This window comes from Triticum aestivum, chromosome 6A (assembly GCF_018294505.1).
Source record: "Triticum aestivum cultivar Chinese Spring chromosome 6A, IWGSC CS RefSeq v2.1, whole genome shotgun sequence".
In the NCBI taxonomy this organism is placed as follows: Eukaryota; Viridiplantae; Streptophyta; class Magnoliopsida; order Poales; family Poaceae; genus Triticum; species Triticum aestivum.
Window position 1 is genome coordinate 201,634,362 of NC_057809.1, and position 20,661 is coordinate 201,655,022.

A 20,661-nucleotide genomic window follows, 5' to 3' on the forward strand; every position below is an offset into this window, starting at 1 on the left:
ATCAAGTTCGTTGAAACAAAATATCTCTCCACAGAACAATGGTAGAGTGATAAAATGGAAAATTTTACGATGCATTATAATACACCAGATCACGTGTATTATATGGGCGATCTAACTGATGAGAATAACTGGGCCTTTTTTAGCCCAAGGGTATTTTCGACCTAAATTTTTTGTGTACCTTTAATCGGCCCAATTAGGTCCAGGGGTATTCTCGTCCTAAATTTTTCGATTAAATTGATTGCATTAATAAAGCACTTCATTATAGAGGTCCAATCATTGTGCGTACTCTTTTGAATTTTGGTTCGAGCGGTTCATCCTCTCTCCTCCTCTCGAGCCCTAACCTCGGGCGCCCTCGATCGCCGCCGATCATCTCCGGCGCCCTCGATCGCCGCCGATCGCCCCCAGCGCCCTCGATCGCCGCTGATCACACCCGCCGTGTCTACCCCTCCTGCTCCTACTCCCCCCTCCATCGCAAGTCACCCCATGAGCCGCTAATCACTCCTTCCCCGAGCGGCCGCCACCTTCCTCGACCTGAGAGGCCACATCATCCTCATCGACGTGCATCAACTTTTTCACGCCGGATCTTCGTTGTAAGTGCCTAGCCATCTCAAATCTTTTATGGTCCCTTCTGCATATAGCACCAATAGGGGTCGAATTTGATTCGGGTTTAGGATATGTCATGTGAGGTTTAGGGTTTATCATTTCAGAAAGTTGTGACGAGATTTCGATCGGATTTGGTTAGGGTTTAGGATATGTCATGTGAGGATTAGGGTTTATGTTTTCAGAAAGTTGTGACGAGATTACGATTGAAAGGAAGTGTAAGTCGGATGTAGCTAGGACATATTGAAGGACTTAGTTAGGGTTATGTGGCATGAGAAAGTTGTCAGCAGATTTGGATTCAAAGAAAGTTATTTTGGATTTAGTTAGGAGATACTTTTGAATTGAGTTTCGAGATATTTTGGATTTAGTTACGAGATAATTATTTTGTATGGAGTTTGGACTTATTTTGGATTTAGTTAGGAGATAATTTGGATTTAGTTAGGAGATAATTTGGATTTAGTTAGGAGATAATTTTGATTTAGTTAGGACATAATTTTGAATGGAGTTTGGAGATAATTGATCTATCAGGGTGGATCTATCAAGGCATTTGAAGGACTCGTCGACTTTTGATTTAGTTAGGAGATCATCAGTTAGAGCTAGTACAATCAATTACAAATTTCTGGATTTAGTCAGGGCATATTTACTTACAGCTTTTCAAGGACTGAGTTAGGGACATGAATCCAATATGAAAAATTAAATCAATTATTTAAGGAGAGTAGTGCATAATTTCGGTAACATATGCTATCCATCCGTAACATTGACTATCTGTTTTCGCTCGCAGCATAACGACATGGATGATAAAGGCTACGATGGCAAAAACTTGGGTGATACAGGCAAGGATCACAAGGACATGGGTCATAGAGGAAACAAAGGCAAAGGCATGGATGATAAGGACAATGATTTCGTAGCCATGGACCCCAAAGGAATGGATGGTATGTGCATGGATGATAAGGATAATGAGGATGCAGGCAAGGATGGCATAGACATGGATGATGTACACATGCAAGGTAAAGGAATTGATAATAAAGGCATGGCTGGTTCAGACCTGAATGAGTGTATGGAATACTTAGAGATTGTGAAGAAGACTTTCAGTACAGAGGAAGAAGCCTACATGTTCTATGTAGGCTATGCGAGAAAAAAGGGTTTGGTGTTAGAAAGGATGATCTGAAGTACAGGGGTCCGGGTCCGAAACAAAATGCATACAGAAGGACATACAAGTGCTTCAAACAAGGATGGCGGGCCCTTAAGCACTTTAACAGAGCTAGAAGAAAAAGAACACTGAGGGCTCTTTCTCGGTGTGGGTGTACCGCTCTTTTTCAGGTTGAGCTACAAGATAGCAGTGGCCTCTGGTTCATCAAGAATTTTGTGGACACGCATAACCATTTGTTTGTCCCTACTGACCTGACTCCCTACTTATCGGCTCATCATAGAATGACTGACACACAAAAGGCCAAAGTCATCGAGTATGCTGTCGGTGGACTTCGAACACATCAGATTATGAATGTAATGGAGAAGAATGCCGAAGGTCCCGACAAGCTTGGATTTATAGATCGAGATCTATACAACCATGTTTCAATCCAGAAGAAGCGCAAGATAGAAGGCAGTGACGCTAGATATTTGCTCACCTATATGATTGCACAGAAAAAGCAGACCCGGAATTCTTTTTCAAATACACAAAAGACAAAGAAGGCCGTTTGAGGAACATATTCTGGGCTGATTCACAATCCTGGATTGACTATGTTGCCTTTGGTGGCGTCATGGTGTTCGACAGTACATACCGGTCTAACAAGTACAGGCTTCTGTTTGTTCCATTTGTTGGTCTGAACCATCACCGCAACACAGTTTTGTTTGGGGTCGGTCTAGTGTCAGACGAGACAGTTGCATCATACCAATGGCTTCTTCATGTATTTTTGGAGGCAATGTCCTAGAAGGCACCCATTTCAGCAATCACCGATGGGGACGGTTCAATGGATAAAGCAATAGCTACTATCTGGACTGGAACAGATCATCGTTTGTGCATGTGGCATATCAAGGAGAATATGGTGATGCACCTCCGCAAGAAAAAGCTTGAGGAATTTAGGGAATTCATTTACCGCCGTTGGGATGTTGATGAGTTTGAGAAAAGATGGGAGGCTTATAAGGTTCGGTTCAAAATAAAACCAACGGGGAAGAGGTCGTCATGGGTTAACAGGATGTACGAGCTGCGACACAAATGGGCTGCTGCGTACACAAAGGGTAGATATTTCCTAGGCATGATGAGTAATCAGAGGAGTGAGTCTCTCAACTCAAGGCTTCATGTGCACCTGAACAGGAAGATGCAGCTTGTTGATTTGTTGCAGCATGTTGAGCACTGTGTATCCATAATGCGTAAGAATGAAGCAGCATTAGACGCAGTAGCAACACATACGATACCCTTCACTAAGCTGAATGCACACCCTCTGGAGATTGCTGCCTCTTATATTTATACAACTGTGATGTTTCCAAAGGTAAAGCGTCAGATTGTCGAAGGGACAAATTGGCAGGTCACGGACCGGGTAGCATGTGATGGTTTGGTCGTGTTTGGAGTTTTGCGCAAAGCCCCATATGATAAAGTCCCATATGGCAGGGATGCTACAAAATTGAAAGGTAAGTAAGGTAAGTATGTTGAGGACTTGCATGCAAAAAAAATTGGATGCTGAGGATCCCAATGACTTGGAAGGTAAGGATGCTGAGGACTTGCATGCAAAAAACTTGGATGCTGAGGATCCCAATGACTTGGAAGGTAAGGATGCTGAGGACTTGCATGCAAAAAACTTGGATGCTGAGGATCCCAATGACTTGGAAGGCAAGGATGGTGTGGACTTGCATGCCAAAAACCTGGATGCTAAGGATCCCAATCACTTGGAAGGTAAGGACAGTGAGGAGTTGGATGCACAAGGCGTGGATGCTAAGCTTGTGGATTTTATATATCATGTGACTTGTCTGTTTACAGGAGCAAGACTGGATGATGCAGCTTGTAAATGTAAAAAGTTAGAAAGTCAGGATTACCCATGCGCACATATATTCTGCGTTCTGGATCATCTTGGTGTACGCACATTTCCAAAAAAATTGTCAAGAAAAGATGGACAATGCATGCCAAGCCAGCGTTCCCTTCTTCGAGGACTGCGAATACTCATGTATGGTCTGATCACATGAATAAGTATCATCAACTATGCAACATGGCTAGTGACGCTTTATTCACAGCCGCAGCTAGCGATTCATAGTCAGAACAGGTGATGGAGCTCCTCCGGAGTATATTGGTTGATGGAGAAAAAAATGATTTGGACGAAGGCCATAAATCGTTTGTTCCTTTGCCGGCATACTTCTCTGCTGCTCGCGAATGCTGCACTGTTGACGTTGAAAATCCAATCAAAATAGTTCCAAAAGGGAGACCAATTACCGAAGAATCAAACAAGAGGATTAAATCCAGGCGCGAGCAGATGAGAGGGAAAAAAGCAACGAAGTTAGTGCACATGTTTATCTCATTGTTCATTTCCATACATGCTTACAATGTTAATATGTTCTCTCTTTTTCTTCAATTTACTCAGGAACAAATCGGGGAAATCAAAGGTCACAAGGAGGAAGAAGTGAAAAGAGAAAGACTCAGAGACAGAAGAAGACACATATTCAGATACAAAAGAAGAGGAAGATTCAAAAAAAGCAACGAAGTTAGTGCACATGTTAATCTCATTGTTCATTTCCATACATGCTTACAGTGTTAATATGTTCTCCTGGAGAGTGTTCACATGTTTTTCTTCAATTTACGCAGGAAAAAATCAGGGAAATCAAATAGCACAAGGAGGAAGAAGCAAAAAGAAGAGACAGAGTCAGATACAGAAGAAGAGACAGAGGCAGATACAGAAGAAGAGACAGAGGCAGATACAGAAGAAGAGGAAGATTCATATGCAGAAGAAGAGGGAGATTCAGATGCAGAAGAAGAGGGAGATTCAGATCCGGAAGAAGAGGAAGATTCAGATGCAGAAGATGGTGGGCTGAGGAGGGCTAGGAAGAGACCATTGGAGGTTGCGGAAGAGGATTATGCAAAACCAAACAAGTGGGCATTAGCATAATTGTGCGTACTTAAACATGTTTTCGGATGCTGGCTGCAGATTCATCTATTTCATTTTTTACAGGAAACGCAAGGGCGCTCCAAATGTCAATGCTGGGAGGAAGAAAAAGAACGATGACAAGGGTGCGTGAGGAAAACCAGTGAAGTTAGTGTCTGTACTTACATGTCCGCTCTAGAAGTCGGGTATTTGCTAGTACTGTGTTGACGTTTCTTAACTTTTCGAGGAAAGACTCTAGTAAGGACGATAAAGAACATGCCAAAGGGGTGATGAAGACAAAAAGGCCTGCTAGGAATGTACCACAGGCTGAGCGAATAAGAGCAGTCAAGTTAGCTTCTGTAGCTATGAAGAGAAAATCAGTGAAGTTAGTGTTTTTTCTGTTATAGTGTATTGTACATGCTCAAATATTCTTTGCTATCCTATTAACAAATGTTGTTTCATGCAGGAAAGCTAAAGTGAAGTCGAGACATGATGTTTAGATGCACATGGTCAAGCAAAGAAAACAAAAGGATTTCTGGGGTCGAAAAATTGAGAACAAACTAAAGTAGACAGTTTTCCATGCCGTGATCCACCTTGTTTTTGATGTATTAGACCTATTTGATGGACTACCACTATTTTTCTGAATTCCTCATTTGATTGGTACACCCACATTTTATTATGGACGGGTCGACATGGTAGGCTAGTTATGATTTATCAACATCGATGAAACAATGCATTTTTAGTGAAGTTGGTTTTCTGTATTTTTTTCAGTTTTTTACGTAATATATTGCTGAAATTTGTTCAAAGTGTAGTCAAATTTCATACTTGAAATATAAAATAGAAACTGAAAATTTATATATATATATAATAAAATAGAATGTTAATAGAAACCTCGTTTTCAAATAACATTGATAATCGTTTATTTTCAAATAGAAAATAAGCATACTAGTATTTTAAAAATAGCATGCTCATTTGAAAAAAGCATGTTCAACTGAAAATAAAATAGAATGAATATGCTGATTTAAAAATAGCATGCTGATTTTAAAAATAGCATGCTACTTTTAAAATTATAATGCTCTTTTCAATATGCTACTTTTAAAATAACATGCTGATTTCAAAAATATCATGCTAATTTTAAAAATAGCATGCTACTTTTAAAAATATAATGCTCTTTTCAATATGCTACTTTTAAAATAGCATGTTGTTTTCAAAAATATCATGCTAATTTTAAAAATAGCATGCTTATTTAAAAAATATAATGCTCTTTTCAATATGCTACTTTTAAAATAGCATGCTGATTTCAGAAATAGCATGCTGATTTAAAAAATCATGTTCTTTTGAATATGTTGTTTTTAAAAATGGCATGCTGGTTTCAAAATAACAGCCTCATTCTAAAAATATAACGCGGTTTTAAAAAATATAACAATGTTTTAAAAATAGCATGCTGATTTCAAAAATTACATGCTTTTTTAAATATGCTGTTTTGAAAGTAGTGTGCTAATTTGGAAACAACATTTTTTAGTTATGCTTTTTAAAAGATAGCATGTTTTTAGTATACTGTTTTTCAAATTAAAAAAACATGCTGGTTTGCTCTATTTTTGAAAATAGCATGCCATCTCGAAAGTAACAGAAACATCATCTTTTGCATTGCATTTCGACCTGCAAGTTTTTGTTTTGCATTGCATTTTTTGTGCGACACACATACAAACCGCATTTTCAAAATAACTAGTACTAGCCAACACAAAAACCTCGTTCAAAAATGAAAGTAGTGTCTAATCCATTTGAAACCTGGTTAGATTTGATTCTAAAAATACTAGCATCACTGTGGCAAAAAAAAGAAATATAATTGCAGTCCATAAAGGTAATTATATTAAGGAGGGTACCAGGGTGCATTATATATATAGACTTGCATAGCAAGTACATTACACCACATAGGGTTCATACTACCACCAAGTTACTGCCAAGTTCCACATATCCAGTCGGACCCAAAAGTTATACCACCAAAGTACCAGTTACTACCAAGTACCAATTATTACTAAGTTGCACTTACTGGACCCAAAAGCTGATACTACCAACTTGTAGTTACTGGCTAGTACATATAGATTATAAAACTGGCGTCAAACTATTGCCATGGGTCAACGAATCCTCATGCCACTAACCATGTTCACCCTAAGCCCACCTCCACTCCTTTCCATGAACCTGAAGATAGCCATTTGATCTTCTTTCATTCTGGCACCCTCAACGACTTCTCTCTAGTTCTTCGTCATGATCGCACGCCCATCCTTCTTGCCCATCTTGAACAAGACCTTTTTATTGCCCTCAAAATGTTCGTTGGTGACACACACAACCATGGGCTTTCGCAGATAATCTTTGAGGTAGGCCTGACTGTAATCCTTTGAGAAGCACTGATTGCACATGGAAATAAATAATGTTGCATAAAAAATGAAGTATTATTTGCACACAAAAAAAGTAAGTATGATTTGCACAACCACGCCCGTCCTCCTCCGTGTCTCTACATGATGGCATTTTCACTAGTGAAGTATGATTTGCAAAAAGAAAAGTCCAAGTGTTTACCATCTTGCTCTTTCCTCTGATGACTGCCAAGCGAGTGACGGTGCTGACATAGTATGGTATGGGAGGTTGGCACTGCTTTACTATGGATTTGAGACAGTCCCACCGATCCTTGTTTAGCGATACATGGTTTCCGTAGAAGATGCGATCCTCGAAAGTTCCTTTTCTCACAAGGTATCTCGGACCTGTATAAAAAAATTAAGATGACAGAGTAGTAAATAATTTCATATGTAAGATCTACAACATCAACACTGGGTTAATGATCAATGCCTACTCCAATGATCAAGAAATGAAGTACATAGATAACCCAATCACATCCACCCATCAATATCTCGTAGAAACATGGGCAAATTGATTATTTGATTTATTTAAACTAACAACTAAGCACTGCTCTATGTAAGCTCTAGTTCAATCAATGTTGATTTGGAAGGTCATCTAGGACCCAAATAGAGTAATGTGTGGTAATCAAGTGTCATTCAAACATCAACTTTCAATATTTCACGGTTCATTTAATATCTGACCAGCCATATAAAACTTTACCCCGTAGTGCCAAGATAGGATCATGGTCCACATCTCCATCTCCATCAGAACTATCATCAGTGTCATAGTCGCTAGAGGTGTCGTCATCACCGCTATAGCCGTCACTCCCACGTGAAGTGCCATCTGAAGCATCATCTGAGGTGGTCCGGTGATCACTCTCTTCACTGCTGATGAGGATGGTTTCCCTTGCCATTCAAACCCGTTGCATGCATTGCAATGAACAAATGTTAGTTATTGATATATGAAATCAGTCTTGCAATAGGACTTGTTAGCACCATATACAATGTGAATAATCTTTTCGCACACTTCTTGCTAAGTACGTAGTTCATGTATAAACATCTACATGAAAAAGCTAGTCGACAACTATTCGCATGACTAGTCAAGACTAGTGGTTAGACTCATAATCATTGGGCAGACATAACCAATTAGGATATTTCAAGGTTACAATTTGTGAGCTGGACAAGAAACTTGGTAACCAACCAATTAGTAGCCATGTAAAAATGAACCATGATTGACTGCTCTCATCGAGCAATATGTGAAACTATAACTGGTCTGCCTTTGATCACTGCAAATTTCCTGATGGGCTGTTGTGTGGTACCATCAGGTAATAAATATGAAGTCTTTAACAAAACAAATAATGCATTTGCTGTTGCACATAACATTTTTAGAGGTAGCTGTGGAGGTTAATTTTCCAATTTCCAGTGAGAATAAGGACATGATAGAATCTCTCAAGCAAGATGACAACATAGTGAAGGCTATGAGAACGAGCAAGGTATGCTGACCAATAGTCACCCTTTTGTATACTTGATATTTATTTACTCATTACTACCCATACCAACAAGTAAAATCATGATTATGAAGTATAATGGCAGAAAATCCAACAGTGAGGAATTTGTTGCAATGTGAACTACTAGCTCACATCAAATTTTCATTGACACCAACAAGCCCATACCATATCTTGGAGATAGGCGGACATAATTCAAGTACGCAGTAACAAAAATCAGCAAAAATATGCACCAACCAAAAATATTACATGTGTGCACATATCATCAAAAACATGCACCAATCAAGAGCAGTCTATACTTGACAAATCCTTCAAAATATGCACTAATCATCATACTACCATCGAGTAATACATGAAACTATAACTGATCCTCATTCCATCATTACAAATTTCCTCATGGACTGCTTCTGTGCTCGCCTTTTTAGTTTTTAATAACTAAGCATCAGCAAATACATATACACAGTCTTCAAACTATCCCAACAAACCAAAACATGTGTATGCTCCTGTGAATATACTTTTTCTATATCTAGTAGTGGGGGGTCATTTTCCAGGGGGAAAAGTACTTGATAGCATCTGTCAAGCAAGATGCTAGCATAGTGAAGGCTATGTCGATGAGCAAGGTATGCTGGCCAACACCCACCTTTTTCTCTTACTTGCACGAAAGTGTTTACCCATTACTACCCATACGAACAAGTAAAACCATGATTATGCAGTACATTGTCAGATTATCTTGCTGTAAAATTACTTGTTGCAATATGACCTACTAGTTGACAGTAAATCTGCGAATACCCGAAACATGCACACAAGCAAGTGTTAGATTTTAACTTGGGCAGTGCTGCTAGATCGCAAAATTAAGGTCAGATCGACATTCGAAGGGCAGGGAAGATCAATCTTACCTGCGAAGTGGTACCAGATGAGGCTGGAGTAGACTTGTTCGAAGCTGGGACCACCGGAGCTTCGGGCAGCGCAACCAGGATTGGGGAGAAGAGGTGCTGTTGTCGGACCTTGCTGTCGACAAAGCAGTGGAGAATCGTTGCCGGAGCAGGGGGGAGTGGGTGGCCTCACGGATCCGGCCGATTTGACGACGACGGGGGCGGCCAAGGTGACGGCTTGGCAAACCCTAGTCGTCGCCCTCCACGTCGCCTCTCTGTCTCTGCAAAGAACGAAGTGTGGTGGGATTGGGAATGGGGGTGGGGTTGGGGTTGGGGCCATTGCTCGCTTTTCTCTCTGCCTCCCACTTGTGCAGGACCACAAAAAGAACAAAGTGTTGGGCCGAATCAGATGCATATTTGGCAGCTTTACCAATTATGGCCAAACAGAAAAGATCAGTATGACCACAGGTGTTCTTTTGAAGAAACCCTAAAAATACACTGCTGTTCATATTGCATGTGGATGAGTGTTTCAGTACACCAATTGATCTTGAATAATTTTAAGCACTCCACAGTATGTATATATATAGTGGTTAGCCAATAAACTGGTAAACTATTAGATGCAAGGTTACAAATATTTGAAAAAAATCAATAATTGAATTGTATGCATTTTTATGATTAAATTTAATAAATGTAACATTTTTGCAAAAACTATGATAATTAAAATATTCATTGGTATTTTCAAAAAAACCGCAAATGACTACTTATGCCAACCAGAACTTGTTTAGGGTTTCGTTTATTCGTCTATTCTTTGGCATGCTGGTTCTCATAACGCCTTCTTCGGACCTTCTATTTGTCCAACAAATTCCTCAGATATTGGGCTAGCGCCTTGTGTTTCACCCTCACACCATGCTTCATTTGGTATCCTTTGGCAACTCCTTCGGCGTGCTCAAGAATACTAACGAAAGCCGGGTCCAGATATTTGCCATAGAACGCGCAACGATACGCCATACGCTTAAGCACGTTGCACTGTCCATTCTGCAATTCTTCAAAGGTTTTCTGAGTGTGTGCATCCATCTCTCCTTCAGAAATGTCCGCATAATCATGAGAATAAGGCTGCAAGTTTAAATTATGTATGATATAAGTTGCACCATTGTTTACAGTACCTAATATTCCCTAAGTTTCATACTGTAGTGCCTATAAATTATTTTTAAAGTAAATATTTATTAACTTTGGAATTTTAAGGAGAAAAAAGCAATATCAAATCCATATGAAAGCATAAATAATATGATGTACTTTAAAAAAAATTGTGAATAAACATGCACAACCTTTATGATGTCTGACTTTTAGCATAAAACCAAAACGCACTAAATTGTGGAGTGGATGAACCATTAATTTCTCAAAGATTGATTGAATAAATAATGATCCTTACGTACTAATGATCAACATTATATTTAGAGCTAGATTCCATTATGCCAATTCAACAATATATTGATGGTTTAATGATTAAGCTCTAACCTTAAACTTGAAGACAGACTAGGGTTAAAAAATTAAAATTACCGTAATGGAATTCCAGTCCATGTCGTGCATGTGCTGCTGCTTGTGATCGACGACGGAGTACTGCACCTCGTTGACACGATGCTTCTCTCGGTCGGACACTGAGTAGTCCAAAGCTTTCTCGTGGGGATCCTGATCCATGCGATGGACGACGACGTCGGTGGTTAGCCCCGCACGTCCACGATCTATCACGACGGCGTCCATGACAGGCCCCTCACGTCCATGGACACGATCTGTCATGATGGCCAATCGACCTCCACGAGTGGATTTCATATCCGGCAGCAAGGAGGCGGGCGTGTGAGCTTCGGCGATGGTTTTAGAGCGTACCCTAGGGGGAGACATGTGATAACCCACAAGTATAGGGGATTGCAACAGCTTTCGAGGGTAGAGTATTCAACCCAAATTTATTGATTCGACACAAGGGGAGCCAAAGAATATTCTCAAGTATTAGCAGCTGAGTTGTCAATTCAACCACACATGAAAGACTTAATATCTGCAGCAAAATATTCAGTACCAAAGTAGTATGGAAGTAACGGTGACGATGACAAAAGTAACCATAGCAGTTTTATAGTGATTGTAACAACAGTAGCAGCGAAAGTAACTTAGCAAAGATCAATATGTGAAAAGCTCATAGGCAATGGATCGACAATGATAATATGATAGTAGTGGTAACGTCAACAAAAGTAAAGACAGCAAAAGTAATGTTTTTGGTATTTTGTAGTGATTGTAACAGTAGCAACGGAAAAGTAAATAAGCGTAAACTAGTATATGGAAAACTCGTAGGCACCGGATCAGTGATGGATAATTATGTCGGATGCGGTTCATCATGTAACAGTCATAACATAGGGTGACACAGAACTAGCTCCAGTTCATCAATGTAATGTAGGCATGTATTTTGTATATAGTCATACGCGCTTATGGAAAAGAACTTGCATGACATCTTTTGTCCTACCCTCCCGTGGCAACGGGGTCCTATTGGAAACTAAGGGATATTAAGGCCTCCTTTTAATAGAGAACCGGAACAAAGCATTAGCACAGAGTGAATACATGAACTCCTCAAACTACGCTCATCACCGGTAAGTATCCCGATTATTGTCACTTCGGGGTTAACGGATCATAACACATAATAGGTGACTATAGACTTGCAAGATACGATCTAGAACTCACATATATTCATGAAAGCATAATAGGTTCAGATCTGAAATCATGGCACTCGGGCCCTAGTGACAAGCATTAAGCATAGCAAAGTCATAGCAACATCAATCTCAGAACATAGTGGATACTAGGGATCAAACCCTAACAAAACTAACTCGATTACATGATAAATCTCATCCAACCCATCACCGTCCAGCAAGCCTACGATGGAATTACTCACGCACAGCGGTGAGCATCATGAAAGGTGATGGAGGATGGTTGATGATGACGACAGCGACAAATCCCCCTCTCCGGAGCCCAGAACAGATACTTGGCAGCGGCTCCGTATCGTAAAACGCGATGATTTCTTCTCCCTGATTTTTCTCTCTCCGAAAGCGAATATATAGAGTTGGAGTTGGCGTCGGAGGGTTTCCAGGGGGCCCACAAGGTAGGGGGCGCGCCCTAGGGGGGGGCACCCCCCACCCTCGTGAGAAGGGTGTGGGCCCCCTGGTCTTCATATTTGGCGAGGATTTTTTATTATTTTTTCTAAGACCTCCCGTGGAGTTTCAGGTCATTCCGAGAATATTTGTTTTCTGCACATAAAACAACATCATGGTAATTCTGCTGAAAACGGCGCCAGTCCGGGTTAGTTCCATTCAAATCATACAAGATAGAGTCCAAAACAAGGGCAAAAGTATTTGGAAAAGTAGATACGACGGAGACATATCAACTCCCCCAAGCTTAAACCCTTGCTTGTCCTCAAGCAATTCAGTTGGCAAACTGAAAGAAAGAAAGAAAAACTTTTACAAACTCTATTTGCTCTTGTTGTTGTAACTTTGTCAAGCCAGCATTCAAGTTTTCGGCATAAATCATAACTAACCACATTTGCAATAATTCTCAGGTCTCATAATTACTCATATCAGTAGCATAATCAACTAGCAAGCCATAATAATAAATCTCGGATGACAACACTTTCTCAAAACAATCATAATATGATATAACAAGGTGGTATCTCGCTAGCCCTTTCTGAGACCGCAAAACATAAATGCAGAGCACCTTTAAAGATCAAGGACTGACTAGACATTGTAATTCATGGTAAAAGAGATCCAATCATAGTCATACCCAACATAAATTAATAGTGATGAATGCAAATGACAGCTATGCTCACCAGCTAGTGCTTTTTAATAAGAGGGTGATGACTCAACATAAAAGTAAATGGATAGGCCCTTCACAGAGGGAAGCATGGATTTGTAGAGGTGCCAGAGCTCGGTTTTGCAATAGAGATAAATTGTATTTTGAGCGGTATACTTTCATTGTCAACGTAACAACTAAGAGATGGCGATATCTTCCATGCTAAACACATTATAGGCGGTTCCCAAACAGAATGGTAAAGTTTATACTCCCCCTCCACCATCAAACATCAATCCATGGCTTGGTCGAAACAACGAGTGCCTCCAACATACATCAGGTCCCAGGGGGAGTTTTGTTTGCAACTAATTTTGATTTAGTTTGCATAAAGCATGTGACTGGGCATCCCAGTGACCAGCCATTTTCTCATGAGTGAGGAGCGGAGTCCACTCCTCTTGAGAATAACCCGCCTAACACAAAAGATAAGGATAGCCTTTGTTGATACATGAGCTATTCGAGCATACAAAACAGAATGTTTATTTGAAGGTTTAGAGTTTGGCACATACAAATTTACTTGGAACGGCAGGTAGATACCGCATATAGGAAGGTATAGTGGACTCATCTGGAATAACTTTGGGGTTTAAGGGGTTGGATGCACAAGCAGTATTCCCGCTTAGTACAGGTGAAGGCTAGCAAAAGACTGGGAAGCGACCAACTAGAGAGCGACAACAGCCATGTACATGCATCTGGAATAACTTTGGGGTTTAAGGGGTTGGATGCACAAACATTGGATGCAAGCATGGGTAGGATATAATCCACCATGAACATAAATATCGTGAAGGCTATGTTGATTTGTTTCAACTACATGCGTGAACATGTGCCAAGTCAAGTCACTTAAATCATCCAAAGGAGGATACCACCCCATCATACCACATCATAACCATCTTAATAGCATGTTGGCATACAAGGTAAATCATTATAACTCATAGCTAATCAAGCATGGCACAAGCAACTACGATCTCTAATTGTCATTGCAAACATGTTTATTCATAATAAGCTGAATCAAGAGCGCGGGACTCATCATATTTACAAAAACAAAAGAGGTCGAGTTCATACCAGCTTTTCTCCTCTCAGTCAGTCCATCATATGTCATCATAATTGCCTTTCACTTGCACGGCCGAACGGTGTGAATAATAATAAGAGTGCACGTGCATTGGACTAAGCTGGAATCTGCGAGCATTCAATAAACAGGAGAAGACAAGGCAATATGGCTCGTTGGTTAATTCAACAATAATGCATATAAGAGCCACTTCAACAATTTAATTATGGTCTTCTCCTACCGACCCCCTGAGGGAGTCCTGGATTAGGGGGTGTCCGGATAGCCGGACTATACCTTTGGCCGGACTCCTGGACTATGAAGATACAAGATTGAAGACTTCGTCCTGTGTCCGGAAGGGACTTTCCTTGGCGTGGAAGGCAAGCTTGGCTATATGGATATGTAGATCTCCTACCATTGTAACCGACTCTGTGTAACCCTAGCCCTCTCCGTTGTCTATATAAACCGGAGGGTTTTAGTCCGTAGGATGGAAAAACAATCATACCATAGGCTAGCTTCTAGGGTTTAGCCTCCTTGATCTCGTGGTAGATCTACTCTTGTACTACCCATATCATCAATATTAATCAAGCAGGAGTAGGGTTTTACCTCCATCGAGAGGGCCCGAACCTAGGTAGAAACATCGTGTCCCTTGTCTCCTGTTACCATCCGCCTAGACGCACAGTTCGGGACCCCCTACCTGAGATCCGCCGGTTTTGACACCGACATTGGTGCTTTCATTGAGAGTTCCTCTATGTCGTCACTTTTAGGCCCGATGGCTCCTCCGATCATCAACGACGATGCGATCTAGGGTGAGACTTTTCTCCCCGGATAGATCTTCGTATTTGGCAGCTTTGCACTGTGGGCCAATTCGCTTGGCCATCTGGAGCAGATCGAAAGCTACGCCCCTGGCCATCATGTCAGATTTGGAAGTTCGAGCTACGCGGCCGACCTCCTTGGAGAATTGGTCTTCGACGGATTTGAGCCGCAGCCGAGCGCGCCGCACTGTCACAATGGGCATGATCTAGCTCTGCCGCCGAACAGTTCCCTGGAGGCCACACCCGCATCAGCTCCGACCCTTAATTTAGAGCCAACTGCGCCAATCGAGGATGGGTGGTTGGACACCGCCTCGGGGGCTGCAGTATCTACGGCGATCGAGCCGAACACCAGCCCTATTCTCTGTGAATCCCGTGACTTCAAGGAGCCGGACTCCTCTCCAGACTCCGAGCCCTCCGCGCCCCTACCGATCAAACCCGATTGGGCGCCGATCATGGAGTTCACCGCCGCGGACATCTTTCAGCACTCGCCCTTCGGCGATATTCTGAATTCACTAAAGTCTCTCTCTTTATCAGGAGAGCCCTAGCCGGACTATGGTCAGCAAGGTTGGGATGCGGATGATGAAGAAATTGAAAGCCCACCCACCACCCACTTCATAGCCACTGTCGATAATTTAAACGACGTGATCGACTTCGACTCTGAAGACATCGATGGTATGGACAACGATGTAGGAGATGAACATGAACCAACGCCTATAAGGCACTGGACAACCACCTCATCTCATGATGTATACATGGTGGACACACCCAAAGGAAGCGACGACGAGGAACATAGGGATGCAACAAGGGATCGTTCACTCGAAAAGCAATCAAAGTGGCGATGTAAGCGCCGCTCCAAGCCCCGCCTCGACAGAGACAACAGCCATACAGATCCAGACATAGAGCAGGACGAGCCGGCGGATAACGAACACGCCTTCGAGCAACCGTCCGAACAGGGCAACTTGGATAAACAAACCGAACACCCCGTCCCCAGCGAAAACAACAGTCCGGACGACCTTACGCCGGATAGGCTCATGGAGCAGAAGAACCTCCACAAAAGGCTCATCGCCACTGCGCGTAGCCTGAAAAAGCAGAAGCGGAAGCTCAAAACTGCGGAAGATGCACTCAGAATCAGATGAAGCAAAGTACGCAACACTGCAGACAAATATGGCGGCAGTCGCCGCACAAAAAGCTATCCAAAGCAAAAGCTACTGCCTGAATTTGACGAGGAGGCCTTAGAGCCCCCGCAGTCAAAAAATAGGAAAGCCACCCGGTCGGATAGACGACCGCATGGCCAGCATGGAGCGGCAAGCGGCGCCGCACACAAGCCGGCACGTGATCCACCAAAGGATCCGCATCAAAAAGATGGCCCAGCCAGATCTATCTACGGGCCAAGAAAGCAAGCTCTAGTAAGCAATGCAACACAACAAATATCCAAACATCACGGCACACCCAAATACAGGGGTGACGCACACCCCCTATGTTTCACCAATGAGGTGCTGGACCATGAATTTCCAGCGGGATTCAAGCCCGTAAACATAGAGGCGTACGACGGAACAACAGACCCCGGGGTCTGGATCGAGGATTATATCCTCCAGATACACATGGCCAGAGGAGATGACCTCCACACCATAAAATACTTACCCCTCAAGCTTAAAGGGCCAGCCCGGCATTGGCTCAAAAGCATTCTCGAAAACACCATTAGAAGTTGGGAAGAGCTTGAGGATGCTTTCCGGGCAAATTTTCAAGGGACCTATGTCCGCCCTCTGGATGCAGACGATCTCAGTCACGTAACTCAACAGCCCGGAGAGTCAGCCCGGAAATTCTGGAACATATTTCTTACTAAAAAGAATCAGATAGTCGACTGTCCGGACGCCGAAGCCCTAGCAGCTTTTAAGCATAACGTTCGAGACGAATGTGTCGCCAGACACCTCGGCCAAGAAAAGCCAAGAACAATGGCCGCATTAACAAGCCTCATGACCCGCTTTTGCGCAGGAGAGGACAGTTGGTTGGCAAGATGTAGCACCAGCGACCCAAGTACATCCGAAGTTAGGGATGGAAACAGAAAACCCCGACGCAGTAAGGACCAGCGCCGAAATAAGGGAAACAGCCCAACGAGCATGGCGATCAACGCCAGATTTAAAAGCTCGCGGCAGAATCAGAGAAAGCCGCCCCTCAAGGATAACAGGGACGAGCTATCCAACTTAAACAAAATCTTGGACAAGATATGTCAAATACACAGTACTCCCGGGAAGCCTGCGAACCATACCCATAGAGATTGTTGGGTTTTCAAGAAATCCGGCAAACTCAACGACGAACACAAGGGGCTTGACACACCAAGTGAGGACGACGACGAACCCCACAAGCAGAGCACCAGGAAACAAAAGGATTTCCCACAAGAGGTCAAAATAGTAAACTTACTTCACGTGACGAACAGAATGGCGCCAACAGAGATACGCGCCATACGGCCTATCCCAAAGGAGTCTCGCCAATGGTTGTTAAAACCGATCACCTTCGACCATCCGGATTACTCTAGAAGTATCTGGAACGCAGGCTGGACTGCCTTGGTATTAGATCCAATAATCGGCGGACTCCACTTTACAAATGTCCTGATGGACGGCGGCAGTGGTCTAAACCTGTTATACCAGGACACAATCCGCAACATGGGGATAGACCCAACAAAAATTCGCCATAGCAAAACCTCCTTTCAAGGGGTAACGCCAGGCCCGGATGCCCGTTGCATGGGTTCTCTCCGGCTAGAAGTTATGTTCGGCTCCCCCGATAACTTCCGTCGCGAACAGCTAACTTTCCACATCGCCCATTCTCAAGTAGCTATCAAGCACTGCTGGGACGCAAAGCTTTTGCCCGCTTTAACGCAATACCGCATTATGCATCTCTTACGCTTAAGATGCCCGGTCCACGAGGCATCATCTCATTAAAGGGAAAACATTGAGTGTTCCTCCCGCGCGAAAGACAGTGCTGCTGCCTTGACAGCCCCATAATAAAGCGGCTTCACCAGCCAAAGCACCTAAACAGGCCGTCAAGACCACGGACACGGCTAGACGAGTCCGTTATAAACATACAATTGATAAAGGCTTAATAGTCGTATACCCCTGTACTAGGGGCTCCGCGCATATAAAACAAGAGACAAGAAAGCTCAATTTTACCCATTTCGATTTATACTTTGTTTATTTAGTATAACTCCTGTTCGGCACGATCTTTCTTCAACTAAGTTCCTCTCTTTTACAGATGAACACCGTGTTACGCCCGTCCAGGATACGACACAATGGAGACACAGGCGCAGACGTGCAGCAGGGACCCGTTCCAAGGATTCTTTTTAGATTAAGACCCTGCGTAAACCTTTTTTACTGTCTCTTGTTGATACACATCCCTGGTTTCTTCGTATAACCAAGGAGGAGGCTGGCGTTTTGGCATGTGGCCACGTCAGAGTTTTGCGTGTACCTAGACACTAGGGGCTTATTACTAAGCGCGTTATCCCGCCCGCCCTCATAAATACCGAATACCTTAGGGAGTGTTCGGCGTCGCGAGTTTGGCCTTATATGCATCAGCTCTGAATCATGTCTTTGGTCAAATGTTGGGTTTGCCCGGCTCCTATGTTTTGCTACCTTATGTTCCGCTCTATCGGCTAAGGCGGCACCAGGAGAACTACTACGATTGTGCCCTGGTTCGGCCAGGCGAGCACCTCAATAGAGAAAGCCGAAAACTGACTGTCATGATATAGCATGAGACTGGTCAAGCACTCGATGACTTACCGGAATCTTTAGGATTCCTCCGCATTAACGAAGGGCCGCTTCCCGGCCAGGCACATACGCGCCCCGAGTTCGGGCGAGCGCGGGTGCCACCAGGGGCTATATAAGTAGCCTCACTGTCAAATTCCTATGGCTAAGTGAAAGTGATAAAGCATCATAGTCCGATTGCCTAGTTTGCTGCGCTATCACCTCCTTTGTAGGACCAAGACGCTGGATCAAGTGTGAAAATGCGCCTTCTGCAAACACCCCTGCATTATGTGCGTGGGGGCTGAAGCCGACGACTGCCATCTTTCAGATTATATATACATATATGTTAAACGGCCGCACAGGAGGTATTATAATACTTGCAGGCACAAGTATAAAAAGCTTCTACAATTTATCAACATATTGTTTTACAATAATATATGCTATTCGAATATAGTATCCTTCGAGCACCGCGTCTCTATTAAACGAGCGCCTTGCAGAACTTCCTGAAAATAGTGCTCGGCAGGTACTCAGCTTCCATCCGAGTCTGGGGATGCAACAGTGGTGGCATCCATTTCCGCCTAGTATGTCTTGACACGGGCAAGAGCCATCCACGCACCCTCAATGCACGCTGACCTCTTCATCGCATTGATATGCGGCACCGCACCAAGGAACTACTGCACCAAGTTGAAATTACTTTTCGGCTCTGGCCTCTCTAGCCACAGATGACTCATTACATACTTCATGGTGCGCCCGGACAACCTATTTAGCTCGGCCCATTCGGCCAAATGATCGGCTAATGACAGTGGACGCTCCAGATTGTGGAACTGCGACCAAAAGAGCTTTTCCACTTCGCGATCTTCTTGAGCTCGGAAGTGTTCGGCCGCATCTGCGGCACTCGCTGCCAAATCCAGATAGGTGTCCGCCGTACTCCACATCCGGTCTAATGGAGCATGTTTAGGATCACAGAACTTCCTCCGCAGCATAAAGGGCTTTCCAGCCGCGATCTCTCCGGCCTGACGCAACTCCTCCTTCATAGCTCTCATCGCAGAGCGAGCATCCTTGGCATCGGCAACGGCCTTCTCCAGGTCTGTCTGTTCCGCCTGATCTTCTTTTTCAAGAAGCTTGCAACGCTCAGCAGCGCTCTTCAGCTTCACAGCCATCTCGGCCATTTCCTTCTTGCTTCGGTAGTGAGCAGCCTGTTCGGCTTTCAACTCTTCCATTGCCTTTCCGGCAGCCGCATCACTTTTCCTGGCTTGCTCCTTGGCTCGGGCAAGTTCCGCCCAAAGATTCTCCATGGCAGCAGCACCATCTGCATCAAGCGCACACATTATAAGATACTGGCATAAAGCTCCTCTTACCAGGTGCCGCTGGAGTAATTACATACCTTGTGCCTCGTCAAGCCGCTTGTTGACAAGCACGATGTCGGCATCTGCCACGCCAAGTTGCTGCTTTAGATCGGCAAATTCATCAGTTCGGCTGGCCACCCGACACTTCGCCACCTACGTATGAAGGCGGCAGATTAGACCTGGGATTATGATCCTCTACGCGCCGTCACTTTTGACAACGCACAGAGTCTCAGGGGCTACTATCTAAACAGGGCGCATCTTATTTATGTGGAACTGTCCAAAAAGGGTACATTATTTCGCGTAGCTCAAAACTTGTCAGTAAACTCCTGACGGCCTCGTGCAATCCACTCTCTGCGGATGAAATCCTCTCAATCACCGTACCCATCAATGCACGGTGATCCTCTGAGATAGATGCTCGCCCTA